This window comes from Hippopotamus amphibius, chromosome 12 (genome assembly GCF_030028045.1).
Source record: "Hippopotamus amphibius kiboko isolate mHipAmp2 chromosome 12, mHipAmp2.hap2, whole genome shotgun sequence".
NCBI classification, from domain to species: Eukaryota; Metazoa; Chordata; class Mammalia; order Artiodactyla; family Hippopotamidae; genus Hippopotamus; species Hippopotamus amphibius.
The window spans coordinates 62,835,604-62,851,012 of NC_080197.1; the positions used below are offsets into that span (position 1 = coordinate 62,835,604).

The window sequence follows — 15,409 nt, forward strand, 5'->3', positions numbered from 1 at the left end:
TCTGTGATGATGGCCATTCTGATCGGTGTGAGGTGATACCTCATTGTGGCTTTGACTTGCATTTCTCTGATGATTAGTGATGTTGAGCATCTTTTCATGTGTTTGTTGGCCATCTGTATGTCTTCTTTGGAGAAATGTCTATTTAGGTCTTCTGCCCATTTGTGGATTGGGTTATTTGCTTTTTTGGTATTAAGCTTCATGAGCTGCTTGTATATTTTGGAGGTTAATCCTTTGTCCGTTGTTTCATAGGCAACTATTTTTTCCCATTCTGAGGGTTGCCTTCTAGTCTTGTTTATGGTTTCTTTCACTGTGCAAAAGCTTTTTAGTTTCATGAGGTCCCATTTGTTTATTCTTGATTTTATTTCCATGATTCTAGGAGGTGGGTCCAAAAGGATCTTGCTTTGATGGATGTCATAGCATGTTCTGCGTATGTTTTCCTCTAGGAGTTTTATAGTGTCTGGCCTTACATGTAGGTCTTTAATCCATTTGGAGTTTATTTTTGTGTATGGTGTTAGGAAGTGTTCTAATTTCATTCTTTTACATGTTGCTGTCCAATTTTCCCAGCACCACTTATTGAAGAGGCTGTCTTTTTTCCATTGTATATTCGTGCCTCCTTTGTCAAAGATAAGGTGCCCATATGTGTTTGGGCTTACCTCTGAATTCTCTATTCTATTCCATTGACCTTCCTTTCTATTTTTGTGCCAGTACCATACTGTCTTGATCACTGTGGCCTTGTAGTATAGTTTGAAGTCAGGAAGCCTGATTCCACCAACTCCATTTTTCCTTCTCAAGATTGCTTTGGCTATTTGGGGTCTTTTGCGTTTCCATACAGATCGTAAGATTTCTTGCTCTAGTTCTGTGGAAAATGCCATTGGTAATTTGATAGGGATTGCATTGAATCTGTATTTACAATTTTGCTTTGAGTAGTACAGTCATTTTCACGATGTTGATTCTTCCAATCCAAGAACATTGTATGTCCCTCCATCTGTTTGTGTCGTCTTTGATTTCTTTCATGAGTGTCTTAAAGTTTTCTGCATACAGATCTTTTGCCTCCTTAGGCAGGTTTATTCCTAGGTATTTTATTCTTTTTGTTGCAGTGGTGAATGGGAGAGTTTCCTTAATTTCTCTTTCTGCTCTTCCATTGTTAGTGTATAGGAATGCTAGAGATTTCTGTGCATTAATTTTGTATCCTGCTACTTTACTAAATTCATCAGTGCTAGCACTTTTCTGGTAGAGTCTAGGGTTTTCTATTTATAATATGTCATCTGCAAAGAGTGACAATTTTACCTCTTCTTTTCCAATTTGGATTCCTTTGATTTCTTTTTCTTCTCTGATTGCTGTGGCTAATACTTCCAAAACTATGTTGAATAATAGTGGTGAGAGTGGACACCCTTGTCTTGTTCCTATTCTTAGAGGGAATTCTTTCAGTTTTTCCCCATTTAGAATGATGTTGGCTTTTGGTTTCTCATATATGGCTTTTATCATGTTGAGGTAATTTCCTTCTATGCCCATTTTCTAGAGACATTTTATCATAAATGGATGTTGAATTTTGTCAAAAGCTTTTTCTGCATCTATTGAGATGATCATATGGTTTTTATCCTTCAATTTGTTGATATGATGTATCACGTTGATTGATTTGTGTATATTGAAGAATCCTTGCATTCCAGGGATAAACCCCACTTGATCATGGTGTATGATTTTTTTAATGTGCTGTTGGAGTCTGTTAGCTAGTATTTTGTTGATGATTTTTGCATCTATATTCATCAGTGTTATTGGTCTGTAATTTTCTTTTTTTGTGACATCTTTGCCTGGTTTTGGTATCAGGGTGATGGTGGCCTCGTAGAATGAGTTTGGGAGTGTTGCTCCTTCTGCAATATTTTGGAAGAGTTTGAGAAGGATAGGTGTTAGCTCTTCTCTAAGTGTTTGATAGAATTCACCCATGAATCCATCTGGCCCTGGGCTTTTGTTTGTTGGGAGATTTTTAATCACTGCCTCAATTTTCGTACTTGTGATTAGTCTGTTCATAGTTTCTATTTCTTCCTGGTTCAGTCTTGGCAGATTGTATTTTTCTAAGAATTTATCCATTTCTTCCAGGTTATCCAATTTATTGGCATCTAGTTGCTTGTAGTAGTCTCTCATGATTTTTTGTATTTCTGTGGTGTCCATTGTTACTTCTCTTTTTTCATTTCTAATTCTGTTGATTTGCATCTTCTCCCTTTTTTTCTTGATGAGTCTGGCTAATGGGTTATCAATTTTGTTAATCTTCTCAAAGAACCAGCTTTTAGTTTTATTTATTTTTCTTATGGTTTCTTTCCTTTCTTTTTCATTTATTTCTGCTCTGATCTTTATGATTTCTTTCCTTCTGCTCACTTTGGGGTTTCTTTGTTCTTCTTTCTCTAGTTGTTTGAGGTGTAAGGTTAGGTTGTTTATTCGATCATTTTCTTGTTTCTTAAGGTAGGACTGTATTGCTATAAACTTCCCTCTTAGAACTGCTTTTGCTGCATCCCATAGGTTTTGGGTGGTTGTGTTTTCGTTGTCATTTCTTTCTAGATATTTCTTGATTTCCTCTTTGATTTCTTTAGTGATTCCTTGGTTGTTTAAGAGTGAATTGTTTAGCCTCCATGTGTTTGTATTTTTTGCAGTTTTTTTCCTGTAATTGATATCTAGTCTCATGGCATTGTGGTCTGAGAAGATGCTTGATATGATTTCAATTTTCTTGAATTTGCTGAGGTTTGTTTTGTGACCCAAGATGTGATCTATTCAAGAAAATGTTCCATGTGCACTTGAGAAGAAAGTGTATTCTGTCATTTTTGGATGGAATGTCCTATAAATATCAATTAAGTCGAGATGGTCTAATGTGTCATTTAAAGCTTGTGTGTCTTTATTTATTTTCTGTTTGGATGATCTGTCCATTGATGTAAGTGGGGTGTTCAAGTCTCCCACTATTATTGTGTTACTGTCGATGTCCCCTTTTATGGCTGTTAGCATTTGCCTTATGTATTGAGGTGCTCCTATGTTGGGGACATAGATATTTACCATTGTGATATGTTCTTCTTGAATGGATCCCTTGATCATTATGTAGTGTCCTTCCTTGTCTCTTTTAATAGTCTTTACTTTCAAGTCTAATTTGTCTGATATGAGTATTGCTACTCCAGCTTTCTTTTGACTTCCATTTGCATGGAATATCTTTTTCCATCCCTTTACTTTCAGTCTGTATGTATCCCTTGGTCTGAAGTGGGTTTCTTGTAGGCAGCATATAGAAGGGTCTTGTTTTTGTATCCAGTCTGTGTCTTTTGGTTGGAGCATTTAATCCATTTACATTTAAGGTGATTATTGACATGTGTGTTCTGATTACCATTTTCTTAATTGTTTTGGGGTTTGTTTTTGTAGGTGTTTTCCTTTTCTTGTATTTCCTACTTAGAGAAGTTCCTTAGCAATTGTTGTAAGACTGGTTTGGTGGTGCTGAATTCTCTTAACTTTTGCTTGTCTGGAAAGCTTTTGATTTCTCCCGCAAATCTGAATGAGATTCTTGCTGGGTAGAGTATGCTTGGCTGTAGGTTTCTCTCTTTCAGGACTTTCAGTATATCCTGCCATTCCCTTCTGGCCTGCAGAGTTTCTGTAGAAAGGTCAGCTGCTATCCTTATGGGTTTTCCCTTATATGTTATTGGTCGCTTTTCTCTTGCTGCTTTTAATGTTTTTTCTTTGTGTTTAATTGTCATTAGTTTGATTAATATGTGCCTTGGTGTATTTCTCCTTGGGTTTATTCTGTGTGGGACTCTCTGTGCTTCTTGGACTTGGTTAATTATTTCCTTTCCCATGTTGGGGAAGGTTTCCACTATAACCTCTTCAAATATTTTCTCAGACCCTTTCTTTTTTTCTTCTTCTTCTTCTGGGATGCCTATAATTTGAATGTTGGTATGCTTGATGTTATCACTGAGGACTCTGAGACTGTCTTCTATTCTTTTTATTCTTTTTTCTTTTTCATGCTCTGTGGCAGTTATTTCCCCCATTCTATCTTCCAACTCACTTATTCATTCTTCTGCCTCAGTCATTCTGCTGGTTATAGCATCTAGAGTATTTTTAATTTCAGTTATTTTGTTATCCATTGCTGTTTGTTTTTCTGAGTTCTTATGAGCTGTTTCTTGTACTTTATTTTGTTATCAAGATTTTGTATCATTTTTACTATCATTACTCTGAATTCTTTTTCAGGCATTTTTCCTATTTCCTCCTCATTTATTTGGTCTTGTGGGTTTTTTTCTTGCTCCTTTGCCTGCATGGTGTTTCTTTGTTTCTTCATGGTTGTCCAAACTTTTGGGGTTGCTTGTCCTGGCGATAGAGGTGTTTATAGAAGACTGTCCAAGCCCCAGACTAATGTACAAGTGTTGGGTTAAAAAAATACTGTCTGCTTCTTCCTTGTTTTGCCCCAAGGTGTTTCACAGAGAAAAATGGCCTTGAAAATAGTCACAGCTCTGAGATGGCTTTTATTCCCTTTGTGCTTAGTTGGGTTTCACTTGCTCATAGGGGGCCACATAGAGCGGCCTCACCCTGGGCTCTTCAGACTGGCGTTCCTGGTGCAGAATGGCTGCCGCAGGCACCTCAGCTCTGGTGGTCATAGTAGTAGAGATTTTAGGAGGAAAGAAACAAACTGTTTTCTAATCATGGTTTTGATTAACAATGATTCTGAAATTTTAGTATTTCTGTGAAAATTACTGATGCTCCAGAAGGAAATATAAAGTCACATGATTTGGAAGAATAATGATTTCCTGTTAGAAGATAATTAATGTATTTAACAAAGTGTATATAATGATACAGAAATAATACAGAGATGTTAAATAATAAGTCGTATGTCACACGTTTAGTTTGTGTTGAATCGTGGACCAGAATTTAGTTTTTCTGATTCATGGTCTAGTATTCATTTACACCAAAATTCTTACTTTTAACGTACATAGTTACTTATTTTCCCAACCTTTTTACCTCCAAGATGTTAAAGGTGCCAAAACTACATTCAAAAATTGATTCTCTCACTCCCTGGGAAATTAATGTTATGAGCAAAATGTTCTACCTAAGAAAGAAGAGGAGGACCTGATATTTTTAAGGACTACCATATGCCAGGCACAGTTATTTAACTGATATGTGATACTCACTTCATCTGCATACCTCTAAGGTGGGTATCATTTGCCCCAACTGATAAATGATGAAACTGAGATTCAGAGAATATAAATTACTTGTTTAAGGATGCACAGCTACTCAAGGGCACAGTGAAATTCAAATTCTCATCTGTCTGCCCCACGACAATTATTGCTCTGTTAAAAAGGATCTCTATTCCCATAGACGGAACTACCAATTGCTTCTTGTAAATTTTGTATTTTATTATAATTCTTTGAATGACTTTGTTATAGCTAGACATGGCCTTATGTAGGTCTGGTATAATGCTTGGGTAAGGTCAACATCAACCCCAATTTCAAATAGTTTTAGGTTTCTCATGCTTCCAATAGCAGTGAAAGTCGTGGTGGTCATGGTGATTTAGATCACCTTTATGAGGCAACTTCATTACCAGATCATAAGCTCCTCGCCACAGGGCAAACATCACCATCACTCATTTTTATATTCCTTCTATGCTTGCTAGTCAAAAGTGTGAATAAGGCGTTGGCAGCTTTGACATTACCTGGGAGCTTGTCAGAAACATCGAATCTCAGGCCTCATCCCACATCTTCTGAATCAGAACATGCATTTAAAAACAGATCTCCTTGGTGGTTATATGAACACTTTTGAGAAAAACTGTCCTATTGTATGTTCCATTCATTCATGGATTCTGTCAGGATTGATTATGCACCTACTCTGTGACAGGGGATGTTCTAGGTACTAGAGATACAACAGTGAGCAAAGCAAAATTCCCAGTCTCATGCAGCTTAGAGCCTATGGAGGAAACAAAGACAAACAAGTGAATAAGTAAATACACAATTACGAATGCTAAGTATTGTGGAGAGAAGTGACGTGGTGGTGAGAGAAAGAAAAAAGAGCAGCACTTAACTTGAATCCTAAAACATGAGAGGGAACCAAGGAAAGCGTGCTGGGGATATGTTCAAGGCCAGAGAAGCAGCATGTGCGAATGCAAGTGAAGGAAGTAGAAAGTGGTGGAAAGGTGATGCTAGAGACAGAAGCAGGAGCCCAAAGACACAGGGCTCAGAGGCTGAGTTAAGGACTTTGGATTTATTCAGAGGGCACTCTGAAGCTATTGAAGGGGTCCAAGCAGGGGTGTGACTTGTTTTGCTCTGCTTCTTTAAAACATAAGCCTGACTGCTGTGTACAGAATGGAGTGAAAAAAGAACATCTGTTGGGAGATTTGAAAGTATCCAGATAAGAGACGCTGAAGCCTTAGACTTCAGAGGGGTTAGAGATGTAAACAAGTTCAAATCATATTTGAGGTCATGACATGATATGGGGAATAAATGAGAGAGAACGGAGGACAAAAGTGAGTACCAGCTGAGGGTATATTACATAATGTGAATGAATGGGCTCCGTATAAATTTTTTAAAAACTAAAAGATATTTTAAATGTCTTTAAAAAATAATTCCTAGTTTGACCGAATTTGTGTGTTCACCATTTAAAACACTCAAACGGTATTACAATAAAAACAGCAATCCTCTGCCTTCCTTCTCCTTACTTCTGAGTTTTGAGCAGGGGAAAGCCCAACTGGTGGGCCCATGGGTGGTCTCATACCAGGTGGAGTAGCCCTAATTCCTGGAGGTGGGGTTGCTGGGCCAACAGGTGTGGGTGGAGTCCCCTGCCCTGGGGGGTCTTGAGTTGGGATTCCAGCAATGCTGGCAGTAGCAGCCACTGCAGCAGTGGCTACCATGCCTCTTCCCTGGAGTCATTACCTGTTGGGATGGCCTCCCAACCTCTCGGACAGGGCGTGCTAACCCAGCAGGAGCCTGGGGAATTGGAACACCAGCTGGTACACCTTAGCCAGATGCCTCGGGGACCCCAGGGCCTCTTGTAGTTCCAGCAAGCGGTACCTAAGCAATGTTAGTATGTTTGGGGGCGTGGTCATAGAAACCAAGTTCTCCCTGCATGGCAACCCCAGACCCCAAACCTGCTCTTCATGCTCTAGCTGCTTTGGTTTCTTTAGCCTGATCTCCTTGAACTCATCACAGTCACAGAGCATCAAGTTCATATGCTTGTCAAAAGTGTTAAAGATGCCGATGAAGATTTGGCCATCTTGCAAGATACAAGGGTCAGTCAAAATTTATCCACACTCTGGCTGTAGAATTTATTTTCATTAACTTTTAGAAAGACAAATACATCATTTTTTCGGCATAATCTCTTTGCTTTTCAATACACTTTGTCCATCTGTCAACAAGCTTTTGTATTCCCTCATTAAAAAATGTTTTAGGCTGAGCTGTGAGCCACAAATGCACCACTGTCCTCACTTCCTCATCAGAAATGAATCTTCATCCTCATAGGGCTGCTTTCAGGGGACGAAACAGGTGAAAGTCCAAGATCAGGACTATAGGGAGGATGCTTTAACACCTCCAAATGAAGTTTTTGCAGAGTGTCAACAGTGTGGGCAGAAGTGTGCAGACGCACACCCTCAGACCACAAAAAACGAATCCCTGCACACTGCTCTTCTTTCATGCAAATCACAAGTGGGGCATCCATTTTTGCTTGCATCACAATTACAAATGAACTGATGTAACACGTTCACACCTGTACAGCAGTGACTGGGGAGACAGTAGCCTTGAATGGAAAGCGCTGATAAGACCGTGAGGCCACAGAAGTTTTTAATGTAACCAGAGTGCGGATAATTTTTGACTCACCCTTGTACATCTCTTCCTATAGTCCATGCACTACAGTGTCTTGCTGCTCTTTCCCCAGTCATGATTGCTGTTCCACCAAATCCAATGTCCAGAGGAAGGTTTCAGGATCCTTAACCTAAGGGAAGGCTACAGGTATGACGCAGGGTCTCTTACAAGCAAGGCTTGGGGCAGAAGCTTCAAATAGTAGATAGAGCTTGCTTTTGTTTTTGTTTTTGTTTTTTTCCCTTGGAATTGGCTACCTGGTTATTCCAATACTGCTTTAACCCCCTCTTGGTGTCTCAGCTAAGGATGTCTGTGTCAATTTTGCCTGGAAATCTGCCACAGGTACTTCCTGCTGCTAAGATCTTCGTGGGTACAACTAACACTCTTGGTTGCTCAGTGAGGTTGTCCTTCTATGTGTGATTTGAACTTCCATTTCTGGTACGTGCCTGTTCTGTGGTCCGTTTCAGGTGTGAGCAGTCTCTGACCTATTCCATCGTGCTGCTGGCTGTTCTTCAAAACAGAGGATTAGGCATCTCTGGCTGCTGCACTCTGTTCCTCCAAAAGTCTTTTGAGGATTAGATTTATTAGTTTAATCTTATGTATTTTTTCCTCACTGGTTTTCCATATCTCTAATTTTTTAAACATCATAGAGATATCCTATGTATTTGATATACAAACTTTTCCATTAAAAAATTAACTTTGACAATCATGTATTTTTAATTTTCAAGATCTCTTGCTTTCTGAATAGCACCTTGGTTTTGTTTCATTGATGCAAAATCCATTCATATCTATGAGGATATTATTTACCACTTTCTCTATCTCTCTTTCCTTTTTTTTTTAATTTTTGCACCTTTGTGGTCCCTATTTCCTTCAGTTCCTTTTTGTTTACCTTGAATGTTTGCTTTGGTCTCTGTATTTCTTATTGGAGCTTTCTTTAAGTATCTGATGATCTTTAGTTATCCACTTATTTATTCTTATATTGTTGTTTTACATCTTTGTTTAGGTACTATAGAAATAAAATAAACTGCAGATATGTAAAGCGGACAATTTGAATGGTTTTCACAAATGTATATACCCCTGAAACCGTGACCACAAGCCATCACTGCCACCACACATACAGAGGTTTCCATCTTCCAAAAAGTTTTCTTGCGCCCTTTTGCCATCTATTACTTGTTCTATTCCTCCATCCTCCTCTATTCTTGGGCAACCACTGATGTGATTTTTGTTCCTATAGACTTGTTTGCATTGTCTAGAATTTTATGTAAACGGGAATAGTACAGAATGTAGTCATTGCCTGGCTTTTTTTTTTTTTCATTCTGTATAATGATTTTGAGATTTATCTGCATTCCATAACAATAATTTTCCTTTTTATTGCTGAGGAGGGCTGCTTCTTGTTAACATTGCTCTCTTAGCATTGTGGAGACTGAAACATAAGTCATTATCTCTCCTCTGTCTTTCTTTTTTCCCTCTTGCATAGATGTGTGGCTCTCTTCAGCCTGTAACTGTTTTCTCTCTCATTCTCTTTGTCTTTGTGGATGCACATTCTCTTTATTTCTTTGCTGCCATTTTAAGGTTGGCATGGGTAAATGAAATCTAACATTACATGTTGACTCCTTCAAGAAGCACTCGTGGCTTGGGGAGGTATTTAGATTTCTTTCCTAACAAGTTTTACTTTTTTATTGTTTAACATTTAAAAAAATATTCTTCATTTCTTGTTTATAGGCTTCAAACTTAAAAATTAATTTTTGATTATAAAAATTTAGAAAGGAATAAAAAATTGAAAGACATGACCTAGTGATAAATAAAACAAAAGATACAAAATTGTGCATATATACAATATTTGCATATGAAAGTAGAACACAGTAACAGTGTTTGTGTTAGAGTTCCAGGATATGACTGATTTTTCTTTAAGCATTTTTTATGTTGCTACATAGTTTTAACACTGTCTTGTTAATGATTGTCACATATACTGTGAAGATGGTGTCATTGTTCAAAACATTCTCAGAAATATGTTTTAAAATCCATGCTACGTGGTATCAGATAATGCTTCTATTGTTCCACTCTACCATGAAGACACAAGTAAGACTGTTTGCTATGCAAAAAGCTATAAATTAGCAAGCTGTGTGATTTTCTGACACACACATACACACAAACTCTCACCTCTTTGTATCACAGAATCACTTTGCTGGAGGGGCATCTAGAATTGCCATTGTTTTCACACCGAATGTAGTCATTTTTTCCTGCCATCCTTTAAAATGCAGCACAGGAATTTTCAAGTCCTTAAAGTGAAAAATGCCTTTTCCAACATTCTCTTCACATCTCCTACCAGATTCAAAATGCCTGAGTAGTAAATCTGTTCGTTTGTTTAATTTATTTAATTTTAAATTTTAATTTTTATCAAAGTATAGTTGACTTACAACTAATGTTATATTAGTTTCAGGCTTACAACATAAAGATTTGATATTTTTATTGACTATATTAGAGTTATGTTCCACCTGTACTTGAAAAGAATGTAAATTCTGCTGTTTTTGTATGAAAAGTTCTATGAATATCTATTAAATCCATCTGGCCTAATGTGTCATTTAAGGGCACTGTCTCCTTATTGATTTTCTGTCTGGATGATCTACCCACTGATGTAAGCAGGGTATTAAAGTCCCTTACTATTATTGCTTTACTGTCAATTTCTTTGTTAATGTGAACTTTACATATTTAGGTGCTCCTATATTATGTGCATATATGTTTACGACTATTACATCCTCTTCTGGATTGACCCCTTTATCATTATATAATGTCCTTCTCTGCTTATTTTTATAGACTTTTTTTAAAGTCTACATTGTCTGATATGAGTATTGCTACCCCAGCTTTCTTTTGATTTCCATTTGCATGTAATATACCTTTCCATCCCCTCACTTTCTGTTTGTGTGTTTGAAGTGAGTCTCTTATAGGCAGAGTATAGATGGGTCTAGTTTTCTTAATCCAATCAGCCACCCTGTGTCTTTTGACTGGAGCATTTAATCCATTGATATTTAAAGTGATTTCTGATAGGTTTGTACTCATTGCCATTTTGTAAATTTTCTGCTTGTTTTTGTAGTTCTTTTCTTTCTATTTTTTTTAGTCTCTTCCCTTGTGGTTTGATTATTTTTTCTTAAGTGTTACTTTTGAATTCCTTTCCCTATACTTTTTGTATTTCTATTGTAGGTTTTTGATTTGCAGTTACTATGAAGTTCATTTATGTCAACCTTTGTATCTACTTGCTTTAAGTTGATAGTCATTTAAAAATTCAAACACATTCTATGAAATGGAGCTATATATATTGAGGTGGATAGACCTAGAGTCTGTCATACAGAGTGAAGTAAGCCAGAAAGAGAAAAACAAATATTGTATGCTAACTCATATATATGGAATCTAAAAAAAAAAAAAAATAGTACTGTTAAACCCAGTGACAAGACAAGAATAAGGACGCAGATGCAGAGAATGGACTGGAGGACACGAGGTTGGGGGGCGGGGGCTGAAGGGGAAGCTGGAATGAAGTGAGAGAGTAGCATAGACATATTTACACTACTAACTGTAACATAGATAGCTAGTGGAAAGTTGCTGTATAACAAAGGGAGATCAACTCGTTGATGGGTGATGCCTTAGAGGGCCGGGATGGGGAGAGTAGAGGGGAGTCGCAGGAGGGAGCTAATATGGGGATATGTGTATAAATACAGCTGATTGACTTTGGTGTACCTCAAAAACTGGTACAATAGTGTAAAGCAATTATATTCCAATAAAGAGCTTAAAAAAATTCAAACACATTCTAAAAGATCTATATTTTTTGCTCCCTCTTCCCTCACATTTTGTGCTTTTGATGTCATATTTTACATTTTCTATGTCTATTTCTTAACTGTTTATTGTAGTGATAGTTGATTTTACAATTTTTGTCTTTTAAACTTTGTTCTAGCTCATTTAAGTGGTTGATCCACTGCCCTTACTATATATTTGCTTTTACCAGTGAGATTTTTCTCTTCCTATATTTCCTTATTTCTTCTTATAACCTTTTTTTTTCAGTTAAAGAAAACCCTTTAACACTTTTTTTTTTTTTGCCATGCAGCATGGCTTGAGGGAATCTTAGTTCCCTAACCAGGGATCAAACCGTAGCCGTGGCAGTGAAAGCGCTGAGTCCTAAGCACTGGACCACCGGGGAATTCCCCCTTTAACATTTCTACGTCCATTCAGTGGTCATAAACTCTTTCAGCAAAAACCTTGTCTGGAAAACTCTCTCTCCCTTAATTCTGAATGATAACCTTGCTCGGTAGAGTATCTTAGGTTGTAGATTTTCTTTTCAGCACTTTAAATATATCATGCCACTCGCCTCTGGCCTACAAAATTTCTGCTGAAAAATCAGCTGATAGCCTTAAGGAGTTTCCCTTGTATGCAACTTTTTGTTTTTTTCTTTCTGCCTTTAAAATTCTCTTTATCTTTGACTTTTTCCATTTTAATTACGATATATCTTTGTGTGGGTCTCTTTGGGTTCATCTTGTTTGAGACTCTCTGCTTCCTGGACCTGGATATCTGTTTTCTTCTTCAGGTTCAAGAAGTTTTCAGCCACAGTTTCATCAAACCCATTTTCTGCCCTCTTTTTTCTCTTTTCTACTTCTAGGACCCCTCTAGTGCAAATGTTAATATGCTTGATGTTCCAGAGGTCCCTTGAACTATTCTCATTTTTTAAAAATTTGTTTTTCTTTTTTCTATTCTGATTGGTGATTTCCAATATTCTATCTTCCAGGTCACTTGTGCATTCTTCTGTATCACCTAGTCTGCTGTTAATTTCCTCTAGTGTAATTTTCACCTTGGTATTTTTGTATTCTTCAACTCTAACTTGTTCTTTTTTATATCTTCTAGTTCTTTATTGAAATTCTCATTGTGTTCTTCTATTCTTTTCCCAGGTTCAGCTGGCATTATTATTGTTTTGAAGTCTTTATCAGCTAAATTATTTATCTCCATTTCATTAGGGTTTTTTTTTCTTCAGTTTTTTCCTTGTTCATTCATTTGAAACATATTCTTCTGTCTTATATTTCTCTGTCTCTATGAAATTAGGTGAAACAGTTACTTATCGTGGTCTTGAAGGTTTGTGCTTGTGGAGGAGAGTCCCTATGCAGTCTCTCTGTGCCCCGTTGCTTTGGTGGGAGAGCTGGATCTGAAGTGAGCACAAGCTGTGACTTCTCCTGGGTAGTGCTGGCAACCGCCACACTGGTGGGATGTAGGGTTAAAGTCGGAGGGGCTAGAGCTGGAGGCACGTGCAAGTCAGGGCTTCTCCTAGGTTCAGTGGTGGTCACTGCCCTTTTGTGGGTGGGACCAGGGCTCTGAGGGGATGAAGCTCCACTTCTTAGCTGGCTCTGGGTCTCTGCCTTGGCCAGAGGCATGGTCAGGGCCCAAGGAATTTGAGCCACACTTCTGCCCTGGCTATAGGCAGGGCTGGCCCTGAGCTGGCTCTGCTAGCGGGTGTGTGCACACACATTCACAATGGTGATTTCTGCCTTAGAGGGGAGAAGTGCCAGAGCAGGAGGAGCTGGTGCAGGAGTTCAGTGCAGGTTGGGGCTCACAGTGGGGCAGTTCTGGCAGGCTGGCCAGAGCCCCCGGCAGTTTTTAATCTGCTGTCTCTGTGTTGGGACAGAGAGCAAGCAAGTTTGTGTATGTACTCTTCAAGAGTGCAGTTTCAGTTCCCTCAAGCCCTCCAGTATGCGCCACTGGTTTTCAAACCAGTGAAGAGAGTTCGTCTTCCTAGTGTGGTCTCCAGGACTGAGGTGCCTAACTCAAACCCCTTGCCCCCCGGGGAGGATCCCTGAGCCTGTGATATCTCTTCCTCTTCTGTGTCTCCACTAGGGGTGCACGTCCTGACTAAATCTCTTCTCTTCCCCTCCTACTGAACTCCCTGTGTTTTCTTCTTTACAGCGTTGCTTATAGAAGAACAGTTCTTCAGGGGGTTCTCAGTGAGAGTTGCTCTGTATGTATCAATAGTTGTAGATTTGATATGTTCATGGTGGCATGTGAGCTCGGTGTCTTCCTACTCTGCCGTCTTGATCCTGATCACACATGAGTAGTATTTTGAAAAGAGACAGGAGCCAACCCCATTCCTGCTGAAATTTAGGGGTGTATGAGCAATGGCTTCTCACTCAGAGCTTCATTTTATTTTTATGCTTTTATGGACAGTTCAGTGTTTAATTGTTTGCAACTTTATATTTTAAACGTTTTCAGGAAAGTATCTTAATGAATGCTTGGATCAAAGTATGGTAACAATAAGCAGTATAGAATAAATGTTGTTATTAATATGACAGAACGAATCCAAAACATATGTATTATATTAAGAAATACATGGGCTTACCTTACGTAGTAAAGGAAGATTTTTTCAGGTAACCCAAAAAGAAATCCCAACTGTATGACGTGTATAAAAGACATATTTTTAGACTGTTTTAAAATTTTGAAAAATGATGCACTTTTAAAGACAAGATGCTGCTAATTCAGACATATAGATTAGAAGCTTTTGAAAGGCCTGATGTCGCCCCCCCATCAAAACAAAAGCACACAAACAAATGAACAACAATCTCTGAGTTAGAAGAGTCTGTAGGGAGAATTTAATTTATTCTCCTTTAATCCTTGAATTATTCATTCAGTAGTATTTGGAGCATCTATTGGATACTAAACTTTTAAGTATAGTCTAGTTGGGAATTTGGACAACTAAATAACTTTTTTTTTTTTTTTTTTGGTTGTGTGGGGTCCTCACTGCTGCATGCAGGCTTTCTCTAGTTGTGGCGAGTGGGGGCTACTCTTCATTGCGGTGCATGAGCTTTTCAGTGTGCATGGGCTTCTCTTTGTTGCAGAGCACAGGCTCTAGATGTGCAGGCTTCAGTAGTTGCAGCACGTGGGCTCAGTAGTTGTGGCACATGAGCTTTAGGGCACATGGGCTTCAGTAGGTGTGGCATGCAGTCTCAGTAGTTGTGGCCCATGGGCTTTGTTGCTCCACGGCATGTGGGATCTTCCCGGACCTGGAAGTGGATTCTTAACCGCTGTGCCACCAAGGAAGTTCTAAATAACTATTAATAGCAATGATATTTTCAACCTGCTGGAAAAACATACCACAAACTGACTTAAACAACAGAAATTTATTGTCTCATTGTTCTGGAGGCTGGAAGCCTGAGGTCAAGATGTCAGTAGGATTGGTTCCCTCTGAGGGCTGTGCTATACATGTCCCCAGCTTCTGGTAGTTTGCTGGCAAATCTTTGGTGTTCCTTGGCTTGTAGAAGCATCACTCTTATCACAGTTTTCATTTCCATGTGGAATTCTCTGTGTGTACCTGTCTTTGTGTCCAAATTTCCTTTTTTTTATTAATGCACCAGTTGTATTGGTTTAGGGCCCGATCTACTCCAGTATGACTTTATCTTAACTAATTACATCTCCAATGACCCCATTTCCAAATATGGTTATATTCTGAGGTGTTGTTAGAACTTCAGTGTGTAAATTTGGAGGGAGAGAAAACAATTCAACCCGTTAACAGTTGTTTTCTGGAAATTCTGTGAAAAGTTTTGTTCGTTTGTTTTAAATTCTCTCCTTTAACCCAATTTTTTTTTAAA

At 38.3% G+C, this 15,409-nt stretch overlaps 2 pseudogenes; both read right to left on the reverse strand.

Moving 5' to 3' along the window:
- Positions 1–6,613: 6,613 nt before the first annotated feature.
- LOC130834005 (small nuclear ribonucleoprotein-associated protein N-like) lies at positions 6,614–7,243 on the reverse strand (annotated as a pseudogene).
- An 833-nt stretch (positions 7,244–8,076) lies between these two features.
- Positions 8,077–8,293, reverse strand: LOC130832900 (SNRPN upstream reading frame protein-like; annotated as a pseudogene).
- Between the last annotated feature and the right edge of the window lie 7,116 nt (positions 8,294–15,409).